Below are 12,798 nucleotides of genomic sequence, written 5' to 3' on the forward strand. Positions count from 1 at the left end.
TAAATCATAGTTGGGCAGACTTGCACACCAGCGTTGGTGCGTCCTCTTAACATTTTTTGATGTTAAAGTAAAAATAAACATTAATGAAATTTTTCTGGGATATTATTTATGCCTCAAAAATATTAAATGTAATAAATTAAATGTAATTTTCCCTTAAACATTTTTAAAGAGAAATTTTGCCCACCATTGCTTTAAATTGTCTTTGCTATTCTTTGAATCAACATGCCACAAACAACAGCAATCGTTTGTTTGTTTTGATGCTGGAACCTACAGAGCCCAGGCTGGAATAGAAGGAATAGATGAAGGATTTAAGCAAACAATTACGTGGAAAGCTGTTTAAATTGTTATCACGTTCGTTGTGGCGTAACTGTGTGTGTGTTTTGTCGGTGAATTTTGGTGGACACTTTTGAGCAATGGAAAATTTTCCGGGGCAACCACAATACCTTTTAATTATGGTCGACACCATAAGACGCATTCGAACACTCTTTAGACCGCCAACTCAATTTGTTGAATGAAATTGAATGCCATGAAAAGGCAAAGGCCACGAAGTAATTTCATTATATTGGGCACGATATATTAAAACACCTTTGAATGTGGATATTTGAACTCTTCATTGCATAGTGATGAATGATTACCCAATAAAATATTTATAAAATATATTAACTTTTGGAGCCTAGATAAGTCTTTTAGTGTACATTGTATAAAAAAAAAACAAAACATAAAATCCGTAACTAACGGTAAATCAAAATTAAAGCCTATACTTGCAATTTAGCAGAATATGCGATAAAGGCGATTTCGACTTTATAAAGTTTTGTTCGTAATTACTTTCCTTGTGATAAAAAATTTAAAAACTTTTTATGATAGGTTTCTAATACATGTTCCTCTTATTTTGAAATCGAATTCTGAAAAAGTTTGAGTAAAAAAAAAATATATCAAATGGTAAAATTTGAGTATCTAGATTTCTGAGTGCGAATTCTATCACCTTGGAGGTTTTCCGTCAAAAAGAAAAAGTCATGCAATAAAGTGGTTAAAAGTTTAAAAAAGTTAAAATATCAGATACCTGGGATTTTTTTACATATCCCACATATATGTATCGTACAAAAAGTATATAAATGCAATAGCTAACACGAACTAAAAGTTGAAAAAATTCCCCGAAAATCGTCCAAGTGGTTCTGTGAATTATTTTTTTGTCCGATCAAAATTGGGTTTAATAATAATTTGTTCCTGTTATTTCTTTTTGAAACGTAGAGCTTTCAAAAAGCGTCGCCATCTTACTTGGTTAGTTGCTGTCATGTTTGCATCTTCCCTGACCTTTGCCAGAGGACATCCTTGCTTTCCCCGCATTGGTTCTGGGGAACTCATTTCTTGCTTCCCATGATGCAGTTCGTCTGATGATATCGATAGCTTTCTACCACATAGTAGGAAGTCTTTCCCCCTCCCTAACTGATATGATGTGATGTCAAAGTAACTCAGGTACGCTTTCTAGTATTACAAACTTTTTTAGGCTCTCTCTGCATAATTCCACATCGGAAAAACTTTGGGTATTTGGTGCACAATTAACGTGATATCGAACGAAACTATATTTTAACCAATTTCAATCTAATTCCTTCGTAAATTTATTGTGTCAAATTGCATCTCATTCGGATCATAAATGCGACTTGTACCTTGTTTACAATAATACATGGACAGAGAGATGGACGGTCATGCATAAATTGGCCAAACAAGTGATTACATATATATCCTCAAATGTAACTATGGGTCCCTCTATTTCCCTTTTACATATTAGAAACACATACACAAGGACATAATACCCTGTGCCACAATGTGGCTGAAATTATTAATATGTATATCACCGTTCCAAAGCCGGAATGCCAAATTACAGCCACTTTGGTGGGGATATTCAAAACATTCCAAATACTAAAAATGAGAGCTATATCATGAATTTTCTGCAAGCTATGTGTGTATTTTCGTGGACGCCTTGCTTGTTATCTGCCATGAGTTATATTACATTCTTATAAAATGAAATACCAAATAGCACAAACAGGTTTATTCAGAAATGTTGAATGCTTTGGTATGAGCTAAAACGGTGGTTTGACATCAGATATAGCTCAGCTACTTTGCACATGATTGACATAATAGCTAAATATGAACCATAAGTGGCAAATCTGATCCCGACGTAGACATTAGCGAAAGTCACTGGTTCCTGATAGGTGGTCGTCTGAATACGATGCATCCAACACTTGATACAAAAAACCAGTAAGGAAAGTAGTAAAGTCGGACGGGGCCGACTCTAGGATACCCTTCACCACTATGGGTACATTAAACAGGACTATTAACATGAAATTGGATGAAATAAAATATGTGATATTTATCTAAATGTGAATCTACCTAGATTTGTCCATAAAGTGTGTAAATCGACTTCAAACAAATATAAATAGGTCATCCGGTTGACTATGTCTGTACTTCTAGAAAACGCAACTACGTAATTCTATGCTCAATTTTGTACGTTGTGCAAAATTTGATGTCAATCTGACTAACATGAGGAGTATGATGCCCAATTTGCTTGATATCGGGCGAAAAAATATATGTAAGCTATATCCACATATTAAGCGATTTCAAACAAACTTGTCACAGGTTAGGTTATACTAACTTTAGAACGTTTTGTTCCTATTGGTTCCTTGGTGCGTCAATTACATAAAATCAATCTATAATAAAATGGAGCTATATCTAAATCTGGACCGATTTTCACGAAACAAGGCAGACATCACTCTAGGCTCAATTCAGTACGTTATGCCAAATTTCGTGCAAATCGAAAGATATATAGCGACTTTGGTGAACCATTTACATGAAATCGGACGAAACTATATGTGGGAGCTATATAGAAATATGGACCGATTTTATCGAAACTTGGCAGACATCACTCTAGGCTCAATTCAGTACGTTGTGCAAAATTTCGGGCAAATCGAAAGATATATATGGATGTTGGTGCACAATTTACATGAAATCGGACGAAACTATATATGGGAGCTATATCTAAATCTGGACTGATTTTCACGAAACTTGGCAGACATAACTCTAGGCTCAATTCAGTACGTTATGCCAAATTTCGTGCAAATCGAAAGATATATATGGATTTTGGTCACAATTTACATGAAATCGGACGAAACTATATATGGTAGCTATATCTAAATCTTGACCGATTTTCACGGAGCTTGGCAGACATCATTCTAGACCTAAATGATTAGGCTGTACCAAATTTCGTGCTAATCGAAAGATATATAGGGACTTTGGGGCCCCATTTACATTAAATCGGACGAAACTATATATGTGAGCTATATCTAAATCGGGACCGATTTTCATGAAACTTGGCACACATCATTCTAGGCCCAATTAAGTACGTTATGCCAAATTTCGTGCAAATCGAAGGATATATAGGGACTTTGGGGCACCATTTACATGAAATCGGACGAAACTATATATGGGAGCTATATCTAAATCTGGACCGATTTTCTTGAAACTGGGCAGACACCATTTTAGACTCAATTCAGTACGTTATGCCAAATTTCGTGCAAATCGAAAGATATATAGAGACTTTGGGGCACCATTTACATGAAATCGGACGAAACTATATATGGGAGCTATATCTAAATCTGGACCGATTTTCACGAAACTTGGCAGACATCACTCTAGGCTTAATTCAGTACGTTATGCCAAATTTCGTGCAAATCAAAAGATATATAGGGACTTTGGGGCACCATTTACATGAAATCGGACGAAACTATATATGGGAGCTATATCTAAATCTGGACCGATTTTCACGAAACTTGGCAGACATCATTCTAGACTGATTAGGCTGTACTAAATTTCGTGCAAATCGAAAGTTATATAGGGACTGTTTACATTAAATCGGTTAAATATATATATGGGAGCTATATCTAAATCTGAACCGATTTTTCCCAATTTCAATAGGGTTCGTCCTTGGGCCAAATAAGTGACCTATGCCAAATTTCATCCAATTCGGATCATAAATGCGACCTGTACTTTGTTTACAATTTAACATGGACAGACGGACGGACGGACAGACGGACATGCGTAAATCGACTCAGAAAGTGATTCTATGCATATTCTCAAAAGGAACCATGGGTCTATCTCGATTATTTTTGCCTGTTACAAACATATGCACAAAGACATAATACCCTGTACCACAGTGTGGTGAAGGGTATAAAAAGAAAAAAAATCGATTAGATTAACTGTCCAATGGCTGTGTGGCTTCTACTCTTAATTTAACATTTAATGACCAAACATTTTATCCATCAAATGAATCGATATAAAGTGTCAACAAGAGTAATGATTAAATGACGGTCATTGTACTAGAACACCAAATCAAAATTTTATAGAAGAAAGAATGGCAAATTCGCATAGCAATCTTGGTTAAAGAAATTCTATTTTTAAGCGAAAAGGTTAAAATAAAATGGAATAAATGACATACAAACATACGTATTGGTATTGTCGTCCCAAAATGTCGTTAGCCTAGAAGTCATAAGATAAGAAAATATTTCATAGTTAAAAAACCCCAAACGAAATAAAAATCGTTTCTTAACTCAAGGAAAACAAAAATCTTTAAGCAATCTATTTGAAAGGCAATGGTGAAATACAAAGAAACTAAAGAACATCCATTTATTTTGATTACACCAAGAGACTATTAAGGGTGGCGTTTTTCCATTTCGAGTTGAATAAACAAATTAATTAGTTCTAGAGCCGAAATAGGTTAAAAGTTAAATATGGAAAAATATTTTTTGACTTCGCTACAAAATTAACAAAATGGCGGACCTTTGAAATTTTGTTCTTGGAAATTCGCATATTTTTGACTACAAACTAAGTAAAAACCAGTAAGGAAAGCAGTAAAGTCGGACTGGGCCGACTATATGATGCCCTTCACCACTTTGGGTTATTGTACATATGTATTCTTACAATTGCATGTCAATGTTTCCTCGAATCAGCATACTCATGTATTGTTACAACCTATGCTAAATTTAATTTCATTCGGGCAGATTTATAGTGGTCTGCGTACCATGGGACAAATTTAGCAAAATTTATACACGCTATTCGGTACGCTGAACTTTTAAACATTTAATCCCAATCAGCAACCGTTTGAAATACATATGGAAGCTATGGCTGCATCTGCACCAATTTCAACAAAACGCAATAATGTCATTCAATTTTCAATTTGATACGTTGTGCAAAATTTCGTGTTAATCGGACAAACATTAGGAGTTTGGTGCACCACTTATGTAAAATTGGACGAATATATGTGGGTATATGTGGGAGGTATATCGAAATCCAAACCGATTTCCACGAAATTTAACACACATCGTTCTAGACTTGAATTAGTGCGCTATGCCAAATTTCGTGCAGATCTAAGGACATATAAGGACTTATTTACCTAAAATTGGACGAAAATATATATGGGAACTATATCTAAATCTGAACCGATTTCTACGAAATTTAACATATATTGTTCTAGACTTAATTCTGTACGCTATACCAAATTTCGTGTAAATAGAAGGATATATAGGGACTTTGGTGCATTATTTATCTAAAATCGGGAAAAATATATAAAGGAGCTATATCTAAATCTGAACCGATTTTCACGAATTCAGTACGCTATGCCAAATTTCGTGCAAATCGAAAGATATCTACGGATTTTGGGACTTTGGAGCATTATTTATCTAAAATCGGAAAAAATATATAAAGGAGCTATATCTAAATCTGAACCGATTTTCACGAATTCTGTACGCTATGCCAAATTTCGTGCAAATCGAAAGATATCTACGGATTTTGGGGTACTCTTTACATAAAATCGACGAAAATATATATGGGAACTATATCTAAATCTGAACCGAAATAAATGAGCTGTGCCAGATTTCATCCAAATCGAAACTAAAATGCGACCTATACTTAGTTTACAATTTAACATGGACAGATGGACGGACGGACATGCATAAATCGATTTAAAAAGTGATTCTATGCATATTTTCAAAAGGAACCATGTGTCTATCTCGTTTCCTTTTGCCTGTTACAAACATATGCACAAACACATAATCACAGTGTGGTGAAGGGTATAAAAATAAGGAAGTTCTTCACAGATTGGCTTTATCCTAGTTCATACGATAGCTAAACAAAGCTAAACACTCGCAGAGAAACGTCTTAAAATTGGGAACCGATTGGATTACTAGTTTTTGAGTCATCGTGACCGTCATTCGTAAAAACACTGCTTCGAGAAAAAAGCGTGTAAAGTTTGAGAATCACTCTTGCCGTCACTTGATGCTGACACAATAAATCGGTAATATCTTCAAGAGTTATTAAAATTCTCACTTGAAATTTTGTAGATACATTGTTGAATTATTGTAGTTTCTAATTAAATCAGAAAACTAAATTAAAAATTGGCTCCGTGAATAGAGGGTGAGGGTCACCTTAAATTGAGAATGGTTTACGAAGTCTAGTTTCACTTTGAAAACAGTCTTTCAAGTTTGTTAAATATTGTGATTTCTATTTTAATTTAAACAGAAGAAATATAAATATTATTTTTACTGATCCATGCTTTTAGTGAAGCGTATGTTCTACGTTTTCCTATTGTATTAGCAAGAATTAATTTCCTAAACCGCTTCATTCTCCAGTTTTGGTATAGAAAACTATTTGTTTTTATTTTGTTAGAATTTTCATTTGTGGCAAAAACAATGCGTAATCTTAAAACTTTCATTGTCACCGCGAAGTTGTGGAAAACTTTTCTTTATGGCTTCTGTCGTTCATTTGTCTTTATAATACATCATGGATTCGAGATACAATGAAAAACTTCTCTGAAATAGAACAAAAGTTTGAAAAAAAGGAGATATATAAAACAACGATCATTCCACACAAAATTGATGCTTATAACAATGAACGGTATTTGAGTAGAAGAGGGAGTTTTTTTCGATTTTTTCTATTCCTTTAAATTGCCATTTCTTTGCTATTCATAGAATCAACATCCTACAAGCAACAGCAATAGTTTGTTTGTTTTGATACTGGAACCTACAGAGCCCAGTAATAGACGGGCTGATGGATTACGTGGAAAGTTGCTGCTTTTGAACAATGGCAAATTTTCCTGGACCAACCACAATACCTTTTAATGATGGTCGACACCATAAGACGCACTTTAGAACGCCAACTCAAAGGGCAAAGGCCACGAAGTAATTGCGTTATATTGGGAACATTATATTAAAGCACGTTTGAAGGTGGGTATATTAAATATGTTCGGCCGAGCTTTTTATACCCTCCACCATGAGGATCACATGAGAAAACTCATGTTATTATAAGGCCTTGAACATACCGACCAATATCTGAGATAAGATGATTGAAATTCTTAAAATATCTAATAACGGTCTAACGTTATATGGGGTTATAATAAAATGGGGGATCAATATTGATATTTATACCCTTCACCACACTGTGGTACAGGGTATTATGTCTTTGTGCATATGTTTGTAACAGGCAAAAGGAAACGAGATAGACACATGGTTCCTTTTGAGAATATGCATAGAATCACTTTTTAAGTCGATTTATGCATGTCCGTCCGTCCGTCCGTCTGTCTGTGCATGTTAAATTGTAAACAAAGTACAGGTCGCATTTATGATCCGAATTGGATGAAATTTGGCATAGGTCACTTATTCGGCCCAAGGACGAACCCTATTGAAATTGGGAAAAATCGGTTCAGATTTAGATATAGCTCCCATATATATATTTAACCGATTCAATGTAAATGGTCCCTATATATCTTTCTATTTGCACGAAATTTGGTACAGCCTAATCATTTAGGTCTAGAATTATGTCTGCAAAATTTCATGAAAATCGGTCCAGATTTAGATATAGCTCCCATATATAGTTTCGTCCGATTTCATGTAAATGGTGCAACAAAGTCCCTATATATCCTTCGATTTGCACGAAATTTGGCGTAACGTACTGAATTAAGCCTAAAGTGATGTCTGCCAAGTTTCGAGAAAATCGGTCCAGATTTAGATATAGCTCCCATATATAGTTTCGTCCGATTTCATGTAAATGGTGCTCCAAAGTCGCTATATATCTTTCGATTTGCACGAAATTTGGCATAACGTACTGAGTTGACCGTAGAGTGATGTCTGCCAAGTTTTGAGAAAATCGGTTCAGATTTAGATATACCTCCCATATATAGTTTCGTCCGATTTCATGTAAATGGTGCCCCAAAGTCCCTATATATCTTTCGATTTGCACGAAATTTGGCATAACTTACTGAATTAAGCCTAGAGTGATGTCTGCCAAGTTTCGAGAAAATCGGTCTAGATTTAGATATAGCTCCCATATATAGTTTCGTCCGATTTCATGTAAATGGTGCACCATAGTCCCTATATATCTTTCGATTTGCACGAAATTTGGCATAACGTACTGAATTAAGCCTTGGGTGATGTCTGCCAAGTTTCGTGAATATTGGTTCAGATTTCGATATCGCTCCCACATATAGTTCCGCCAGATTTTATGTAAATGGTGCACCAAAGTTGATATATATCTTTCGATTTGCACGAAATTTTGCATAGCTTACCGAATTTAGTCCGGAATGATGTGTGCCAAGTTTCGTTAAAATCCGTTGAGATTTAGATGTAGCTCCTTATATTATAGATGGATTTAAGTAATTGATGCCCCAAGGAACCAATATATTGCTGATAGAACAAAACGTACTGAAATTAGTATAACCTAACCTGTGACAAGTTTCGTTGGAATCGGTTCATATTTGGATATAGCTTCCATATATATTTTCGTCGGATTTTAAGTAAATAGTGCATCAAACTCCTCAGGTTTGTCAGATTGACATCAAATTTTGCACAACGAACATAATTGAGCATAGAATTATGTAGTCCCGTTTTCTAGAAGTACAGACATAGCCCAACGGATGACCTTTTGATATTTTTTTGAAGTCGATTTACATACTTTTGTCCATTGTAATAAACGAATGACATGTTTATGGATAGATCTAGGTAGATTCACATTTAGATAAATATCACATATTTTATTTCATCCAATTTTATGTTAATAGTCCTGTTTAATATACCCATAGTGGTGAAGGATATCATATAGTCGGCCCCGTCCGACTTTACTACTTTCCTTACTGGTTTTGGTAGTGAGATTTGACGGCCAATGAGAAAACAAAATACCAAATTACATCCAAAACGTTTCTAAAATTCTCAGAATACCAAATTACAGCCATTTTGATTGAAAAACGTGTCAAAAATCCATATTGGGGGCTATTATTACACATTTTGGGTCGATGTTAAACATTTTTAGCACAGAAGAGTACCGTTATTTGGAGGATACCCTGAAACTTCGGTCAATATTACGGATCCAAATCTAAAATTCACAAAATATCGAATATTAGGGGGTATAGCAATGCCTGTGCAAAATTTCAGAGCTCTGTCTCAAATATTGCGATCTCTATTTAAACAGAGGGAAGGGCGTAAATCGACATAGAATTTCATTCTGATCAAAAATGTATATACTTTGGGTGTTTCCGATGAATATTTCGAGGTTGACTATTTTATTATACACTCCACCTTACAGTCTATTTGGTAACGGGAAATCCCGACGGCTGACGTTCGGGTCTAGCGCAGGGCTGCCATATTTGCCGATTTATCGGCATTTTGACGATTTTTCACTCTAAAAATGGAAAATGCCGATTTTCCGATTTTTGCCTCAGAATTACCGATATTTCAAGAATCGACACAAATTGTCTAACTTTTTAATTTAATACGGCGTTACCATACAAACATATAAAATTGGCAGCTTTAAATCATTATAACTATCGGCGACTCGCCGCAGCCGTTTTCAATGGCTTAGATATCTGCATTTTTTGTCAGCATTGTACTCTGTCTAGTTTACATTTTACATCGAATAAGGCAAATCTTTAGACTCCGAGTTTAGGGAGTTAAACTTTCTGAATTTTGAAGAAATTTTTGAAAATGCAGAATATAATTTAAGAAGTTTTTGGAAAAAAATTTCCGAAATTAAACGTGGGGACTCCAATTTAGCTTTTCCAGTTTTGTCTAAATTTGTACAAAGAATTATGGTTCTTCCACACTCCACAGAAAATGTGGAACGAATTTTTAGTTAGGTAAACGTTAACAAAACTAAAATTAGAAGCTCATAATTCAAATTGTTTTAATATCAAAATTGATAATGAATTACTAAAAATGTGTAATAAAAATATGTACTAGTTTGTAAGTTATTTTTATGACCTTAATACCACACTGTGTTATTCGTAAATCTGAAAGATCTCACTAGTGTACATAATAATTACTATATTTTAGAAATAAATATATACGTTTTTAGAAATAAATATATACGGGTAGCCCTTATCGTTTTATAACTGAATTCTCTGAAATTTTGTACATTCGGTTCTTATTTTGTACCAAATTATTCCACTAAAAATTATAAATATAGTTCCAGTTTTTCTGGTAGTCGCCATATAACGGTACTCCCAAATTTTTGGTATTTTGGGGGTTCTGATCGTATTTTTCGACCGAATTGACTTTAATTTAGTACATCGAGTTCTTATTAGGTAGCAAATATCTCCACTAAAAATAAGAAATATAGGTCCACTTTTTCGGGTAGCCCCCATATATGGGTACCCCCCAATTTTCGGTATTTTGGGGTTCTTGAACTCGTTTTTCAACCAAATTCTTTGTAATTTGGTTTTTTGTAGTCGTATATGGTAACAAACCTCCCTCCTAAAAATTACTAATATTTGCCTCCTTTTAGGGGTGGTTCCCTTATAACCACCTTTTTATACCCTTCACCGCACTGTGGTACAGGGTATTGTGTCGTTGTGCATATGTATGTAACAGGCAAAAATAATCGAGATAGACCCATGGTTCCTTTTGTGAATATGGATAGAATCACTTTCTGAGTCGATATATGCATGTCCGTCCGTCCATGTATTTTTGTTAACAAAGTACAGATCGCAATTATGATCCGATTTGTATGAAATTTGGCATAGTTTCGTCCGATTTCATGTAAATAGTGCACCAAACTCCCAATAGTGGTCCGACTAAAGCAATATTTTGCACAGAGTACTGAATTAGGTCCCGACTGATGTATGAGAAATTTTGTTGGAATCGGTTCAGATTTATATCTAAATATGCTATATATAGTTTCGTCCGATTTTATGTAAATGGAGCAACATACTTATTTATCCGATTGAGACAAAATTTTGCACCGCGTACTAAATTAGGTCATTGATGAATGCGAAGTTTTGTTGAAATCGGTTCAGATTTAGATATAGCTCCCATATATAGTTTCGTCCGATTTAAGGTAAATTGTGGACCCCCCCCTGCGTACGTCCCTGGTCCCGACTGATGTATGCGAAATGTCTATATCTACAGGATATTGTAGATATTAACATGTCTTGCATGTACCCATAGTGGTGAAGGGTTTCATATAGTCGGCCCCGTCCGACTTTTGAACTTTCCTTACTGGTTTTTTTATACAGAATTGAATTTGTTACATTTTTTTAATGTAATAAACCATATTGATTTGTTATAAACCAAAAAAAATGAATTTATTTATAAATTATATGCTGCCGATTTTTTGCCGTTTTTTTTAAAATACAAATGCCGATTATGCCGATTTTTTTCTGAAAAATTGACGATTTTTCATGAAATTTAGCTGGCAGCACTGGCCTAGCGGCTTGACGCTAGAATAGATTTTATTGATTTTTTCTCAGCGTCATATTCAATTTTTCTCTCTTGCTCTCAATTGAGTTGCCATATTTTAGGTAAAAATCAGCTACCAACATTCCAATGGAAATTTATAACAAAACATTTGGCAGAGCTGTTAAAAAAAAACAAATATTTTCAAAAATTGTGGACGTTTTTTAACGAATTAATAATAAAAACCAGTAAGGAAAGTAATAAAGTCGGACTGAGCCGACTATATGATACGCTTAACCATTTTGGGCATATTGTACATATATATTCTAACAAGTTCATCTCGATGTTCCTCGAAGGAATATACACATGGGTTTCTGCAATCTATGCTAAACTTATTTTCATTCGGGCCGATTTAGTGTCGCCTGCCTACAATGGGACACGTTTATGGAAATCGATTTATAACAAACTTAAAACACGTTATTCGGTATGCAGCACTCTTAAAAATTTAATCTCAATCATGCACCCGTTCGAATAATATATGAAAGCTATGTCTGCACCTGCACTAATTTCATCAAAACGCAAGTTGTCAATCGGACAAATATTAGGAGTTCGGTGCACTTGTTACCTAAAATCGGAAGACAATATGCATGTCAGAGCTATATCTAAATTGGAATTGATTTTCACGAAGCTTAGCACACATTACTCTAGACTAAATTCAGTACATAAGGATTTCGGTGCACTATTTATATTAAATCGGACGAACATATATACTGGAACTATATCGAAATCTAAACCGATTTTCACGAATCTTAACACACATCTTTCTGGACTCAATTCGGTACGTCATGCCACATTTCGTGCAAATCGAAAGATATATAGGGACTTTGGTGCACCATTTACATGAAATCGGACGAAACTATATATGCGAGCTATATCTGAATCGATTTTCACGAAACTTAGCACACTTAACTTTGCATATATATATTTGAAGATTTAAAAAAGAAGAAAAATAATTTACAAAATATTTTTGTTTTTGCTTTGTTGTTGTTTTTTGTAATTAAAGAATATTCCTTATTTTTTATGGCGGACA

Source organism: Musca vetustissima, unplaced genomic scaffold, assembly GCF_032173495.1.
Source record: "Musca vetustissima isolate MV318-11 ecotype Yass unplaced genomic scaffold, APGP_CSIRO_Mvet_v1 utg67525, whole genome shotgun sequence".
NCBI lineage: Eukaryota > Metazoa > Arthropoda > Insecta > Diptera > Muscidae > Musca > Musca vetustissima.